Source organism: Austrofundulus limnaeus, unplaced genomic scaffold, assembly GCF_001266775.1.
Source record: "Austrofundulus limnaeus strain Quisiro unplaced genomic scaffold, Austrofundulus_limnaeus-1.0 Scaffold1086, whole genome shotgun sequence".
Classification (NCBI taxonomy): Eukaryota; Metazoa; Chordata; class Actinopteri; order Cyprinodontiformes; family Rivulidae; genus Austrofundulus; species Austrofundulus limnaeus.
Genome location: NW_013953488.1, coordinates 28446 through 34731, shown reverse-complemented (window position 1 = coordinate 34731; position 6286 = coordinate 28446). Strand labels below are relative to the sequence as shown.

The window sequence follows — 6286 nt, the reverse complement described above, 5'->3', positions numbered from 1 at the left end:
TGTGTGTGTGTGTGTGTGTGTGTGTGTGTGTGTGTGTGTGTGTGTGTGTGTGTGTGTGTGTGTGAACACACTAAATTGGTCTTTCCTATGTTTTATGTCTTTCCACTGAATTTTAATGGTTCGTTTATGTGACAAACTGAAAATAAAAGCCATGTGTATAGGTTCAGCTCACCCACTCTGAAAAACTATTTCTGTCAAACCAAATGCTGACAATTTTGGTTTGATTTGCAAAGATTTTAGATTTTAATACTCTGAAAGTTAAATAAAATATTTGTTTTCCTTCTAATTATAGAAGAAAATAAATCTTCATAGGACACAAAATGGGACAGCAGTTGTCTTGCAGTTCATAGCAATAATTAATCAATGCTACTATTTTTTATTATTACTGTATCACAACCAGCAACATCAACTTTGATCTTAACACCAAAAGCTAGTTTCATTTGCCAAATAAACTTCCCTGTATTAAAATGTACCCAAGACCAGGAAATGAGTTGAATAAACACTAGCAGTCCTTTTTTAGTATTTCTGTTTTTCTTGAGCACATTTAAAAAGGATAAAGCAAAATTCATCCCATAAAAGTTAAGTTGTTCCAGAGTTAGTCACTTGCTAACCTCCATCCACAGTCCCTCGCATTTCAGTCAGCTAAAAACCAGTTCTTGTTTTTTTTTCATATCCTCAAATATTGCCATTGCTCATGCTTTTTTCTTTTTTCTTTTCTTTTTTTCCAAAATTGGTGTTAGCTTCTTTTAACTTTGTATAATAGGAGTCAAAATTAGAACTTTGAAAAAAAATGTCTCATAAACAAATGTATTCAGAACAATAACACATATTTTTGTGGCTCAGCTTTTTATGTTCAGTGTTCTATATAAAAAACGTGGTATCTATATTTTTAATCAATAAAATTAAAGAAAAGGAAAGTAATAGAAAATCAAAGTCTACTATTTTTGCACTGTGAGCAAAAACAAGCAAATTAACTAACTGATTACATTTTTAATCTATCAAGCTTAAAGTCAGAGCTTTTATAGCCCACAATAATATATACTATAAATAATTTAATATATACTGTATATAATATACACTAATATGTGACCCATCACATCAAAACGAGGATTAAGTCTAAAAGCAGTCTTTGGAGAAATAGGCAAATATAGTGTTTTGATTAAAATGTTAACAAAAATTGCATTTTGTCAAAATATAATGAATAAAAGCCTTATTAAGGTATCATTTAAATGAACTGCCTGAAATATAATCATAAAACAAAGTTTTGAAACACTTTTTTGAGCAATAGCAACAAAAAAAACTGATTTTGAGGAAAAACGCCTTAAAATGTTGAGATTTTCCCTGTGAGTTAGCAAAATTTTGTTTCTTTTAGCTGGGAAATCTCAATGTTCAAATATAATTTGAGGTTTCCTCTTTATAAGGACATCAAAAACTCCTCATTAAAATGACATAAAACTAGGATTCAGACCAAATATTTATGTATTATTGTAACCAACAAGACAAATTAAGTCATATATAAGGATTTAATTAAGATATCAGAATGATCCAGGTATCAAAATGTAGCTTTTAAAGACAAGAATCTGAAAATGTAATTAGGTCATTTTGACCAAATTTGACTTAATCCTCATTTTGATGTGATGGGTCACATATACAGTATAATAACTATATTAACTAATAAAAACAAAAGCCTCACAGAATAATCTGAAAATTATAAAACTGAGTAGGTGTCATTTTCTGGGCAAACCGAAATGTTTGGAAACTTCCATTTGAACTGAACACAATTATCCCTCAAATAATGTCTTCATCGTGACATTATATATTTCTTTCTAAAAGTGCTGGTGAGCATCAATTTGATTATTTGAACAGTTTTTAGTTTTATATCACTTATTCTTGAGCAATACTGCCATCTCCAGTGTGTTAAGTTGCCAATTCAACCCAAACTATTAACAGAGCTAAATGTAACATGTCTCATGTGAAAAAAGGCTGCTCCTTACTTTGCAAGACATAAGAGTTCTGTTCTTCTTCACCTGGTTGTGAGACTTTTTTTCCACATGGGCATTTTACTCAAGAATGAAGTGTGGCCAGAAGTGGTCAGCCCTCTCACTGCAACGCATGTCACACACAAACAGAAACAAATGCACAGACGCAGCACGCCTGGCAGAAATGGGTGTTTTTCTTCAGTTGAGGATGGAGGAGTTGGTGGTGGAAGAGAAGAAAAGTTAGAAGAGGAGGAGGATGACAGTCTGGTATTTCTGTGGTCAATCAAGGATCAGCACTAATTTACAAATTTGTCCTAAAGAGAGACGGTGAACTTTTGATGTGTCCGTCACCTGTTAGAGGCATACTTCCTCCTGGCCAGCACAGCCACAGAGAGCCACTTGTGTCTCCACGCTGTCTCCTCCATGCACAGAAAGTCATGTATCACTTTCAAGTTCTTTGAGTAACAGTTGTGAAGATGGTTGTATTTTCTAACAACCTCAGCCAGCTTCTCCTTAAAGGAACAGCTGAAGCAAGAATAAAAGCAGTGTACTTCAGCCACTTTTTTTTTGCATAAACACCACCAAAAACCTCTGACTGATCACACGATGTGTTTTGGTAGTTGATGCAATGCAATCTCACAACTATGGTAACAGGAACAAATTTCTTGACGTCTCACCAAGTATGAATCTGACCTAATTCTTGTAAAAAGATCTTGTCAAATTTTAATTTGAAACATATTAAGCAAAAAATAATTACCTGCAGTCAAAGAACAAACAACAAAATCTGTTTACTATTTATTTTTTACGATCTGCTTTGGTGACAATGTTTAAATAAAATGTATTGTTTTTATCCCTTATTTATTATTTGTGTTTTTATGACTCATGAGTGCAGCTATTTCCTTTTAAATATATTTTTTTAAGAATGGAAAACCATAAATGCTCTTTCTTTTGTTTTATGCTTTACCTGTGTGTGTCCTTTGCACTGTTCCCCTAGCGACTTGTGCTGAACAAACTCAACCGAAACAAAATCCTGCATGTTTGTTACTGATGTCCCCATGTTCTGTGTGCTTTTTTCATTTCCCTGTGGCATTGCTGTTTCTCTTTGGAGTCAACAGAATCCCGGGTGAACAGCCAATGCATCATTCTTGTGTGTTGTTAGATTTGTTGTGGACAGCTGTTCACCTTACCAAGTTGTCGTATTGAACATTGTGAAAGGGCATGCTTGTGGTGAGATGACTACAAACTGTTGTCCAGCAGGGGGGATCAAATCTGAGCTCTCACTTAGATTAAAGATCATTGCATTGCAAACTACCTTGAGCAGGAAATAAATGAAATAAAATAGTTTGGTCTTTCAGACTTGAAAACCTTTGCTGTTAAACAGATTGTAGAAGTGTGTGTAAAATAAATTACTGTCCTCGATATGATTTATTTTGGTAAGAAAAGATTCAAGTAAATGCAGTGTTAAGATGGATTCTTCATACTGAATAAAAAGTTTCATTTAAACACCTATGGAGTTTTTTTTTTCTTTTTTTTTTAAATTGTTGAAACATGTCAGTACCCAATTTTACCAGCAGATGGCAGTATTTATTCAAAATAGATTCTGGTTCTCTTTCTTATGTGTTTTATGTTTTCTTGTTTCCCTGCTTAAACACACTTGATTTGCACGAACGCATGGTTAACATGTGTCTACAGAATTTGGAAATGTAACTGTCTCATTGAATCAGACGTGTTGGAGCAGAGAAACAAGGAAGGCAGTGTACCAACCTTCAAGGAAACTGATAGACATTTCCTCAACTCGGCTTATGGAACCAGTTGACACAACTTGGTTAAGTAAATTCAACACTTTTTACTTATATTTTTACTTTCCCGATCATTCGGCCTCATGCAAGAACGTGTTTGTATTCTTATCCTACATTTATCTTACTTTTGTTCATATGAAGGGTTCATACCAATGTAAGGGTTTAAGGTTACACTTCGTATAACAAGGTTATAAGAGTAATTTAATCAGCAAGGATCTCTTTTATTTTGGATAAACACTTCTTTAGTGCAAAATGAATGGACACAAAAGTAACTCTCAGTCAGTGAATGTTGATTTGAACCATAATATGCGATCATTTATTTTACAAATCATACAAAATTGACTAGAGTACACCTGATTGTGAATAATTAATTTCATATAAAAAGTTTGGGACCAACAATAACAAGCTTTTAACTTCTTAAATGTTAACCACACTTAAATAGAAACACAAACGTCAGTTTAGATGTTAAACACCAGACATTTGAGGCTGTTTATCTTAGGAGTTGGCAAGGAAGAGGTTAAGAAAAAGGTTGAAGAAAGATGTTAGCTTTCTTATAATTTTTATCTTAAATAATGTGAGTTTTAACCAGAAGGGCGAAGCGTTCTGTGCTCAGCTTTGGTCAGACCTCGACGTCACACACAGCCAGCTTTTACCTTGAGATGATGGTCTGTCACCTGCCAGGTAGGTGGGGGCGCTGCTGGAGAATCTGTCTTTAGACTGTCGAACAGGGGACCCCAAGGCGTGCTCTTTGACTCGTTTACGTCCACGTCAGCCGTAACCAGAAGACAAGGCCTCGACTGGAACCCAGGTTGTAAATAAAACTTCTGTCTGGAGAGTTTCTGAAGGTGGATAAACCAGGCGTGGTTTTCCACACTGTGAGGTTTCCCCGTTGGCGTGAAGGGGCCAAACCTGACAGTTTTCAGCTTTTGATTCCCCGGAGAGAAACTAGCTGTCACAATGACTGATGGTGGTCCGTTACCTTACTGTTCTGCTAGACGGGCAGAAACTGTTAGTTCCTAATAGCTTAGAGAATCTATGGTCCGCCCTCCAGAAGGTTAGATTAGAAAAAGAAATTATCAAGGAAAGTGTTAGTTTCAGAACTTGCTGTCCCCTCCTGAAATTAAAACAAATATTATTGCTGCTTGTGTGGTTCAGAACAACACATTTCATGACCCATTTAAATTATCTGATGAGCACTTATTTAAAACATAACTGAAAGAAAAACAAATTGCTTCAGGTTCAAAACATTTGCAAATATGATTCAGACAAGTAAAACATTGATATTTCATCAACTTAAACCATAAAGATTATTTTAGTTAAATAAGAATTTTTCCACAGAAAAACCATACATAGCTGAAATCATACTGAGGGAGAAAATACATTTGTCCTCTCTTCTCCTGTAACTTTGATAAACATTCTCTGATTTTCAAAATGCGTAATACTTTCAGTTAAGAGAACAATAAATCAGATAAGAGAAGATTCTTCTGTTTTTATCTGATTTAGAAGGAAAGTGACCTGGGGTGGCCTAAATACAGTTCTAAGTGGAACAGAGTTTTTGTCCATTCGAAGGCCCATCAGAGGACTGAGAGTCCAAGACAGTTCCTTGATAATTTGACTCAAGGTGACCCCTACACCAACATGTCACGTCAGATTCAACAAACTCTTCTATCTTCAGGAAAAGTGTGAGCAGCGTAAACTGATGAATGTGTATCAGCTGCTTGTGAACGAGGAGATAAGATTAACATAATTAACACCATAAAACACCATATAAGTCTACGTTTCCTGCCTCAGCTACAAGGAAGTGTTTGTTCATGAATGACATCGCAAAGTGTAAAAAAGAAGAACTTTACAAGTTTGAAGATTAAAGTCCTGCTCTCAGAGATCCAGAAAAGAAAATCTGTCATTTTTAGCAGTGTCAGCTGTGGAATTAAAGGAGCTGCTGAAGCTCAGGAATGAAATTACAACTGCTGTTGATGTTGTGTCTCCTGTGGGTCGTTACAGTCATAGAATATAAAAATGTAAACATAATCTGACAACATGTCAGATCACATTAATATTGTACTGTTATACAACAGCATTAATAGCCAATTTACCCAATTAGTCTACATTATTACATTTAAAATCTAATTCCAGTTCAAACAGAATAACCTACTGTCAACATAATTATGGAGTGTGATTTATTTTCAACTCAAAATATCTTCAAACTAATGAAATATAAAGTTATTAGTGAAGAAAACCCGTCTGGATAACAGCAGACTGACTGCTGGTAAAATATACGACAGGTCTGGACCACTGTAGCAATAACTTGGATTGGAATATCAAATCCAAACTTTGTTTACCTCAAGACTGTGGCCCCATCACCTGACTCTGCCCATGTTTACAAGAGAACAATGACTTATTCATTTACCTCCAAAACCTTTGTTTATTATCTACGAGTGGTAAGATAACAACAGGATGTGACCACCTCCTATTGATTAAGTACTGTGTATGAACCCCTTTGATGTGCTC

The 6286-nt window shown here is 35.0% G+C and overlaps 1 long non-coding RNA gene across 1 annotated transcript; it reads right to left on the bottom strand.

Moving 5' to 3' along the window:
- Positions 1 to 22: 22 nt before the first annotated feature.
- Positions 23 to 1103, bottom strand: LOC106534075 (uncharacterized). Its single transcript, XR_001312318.1, has 2 exons — positions 827 to 1103; positions 23 to 369 (listed from the first exon to the last, which is right to left on the bottom strand). It is a non-coding gene; the product is annotated as an uncharacterized LOC106534075 (long non-coding RNA).
- Positions 1104 to 6286: the final 5183 nt, after the last annotated feature.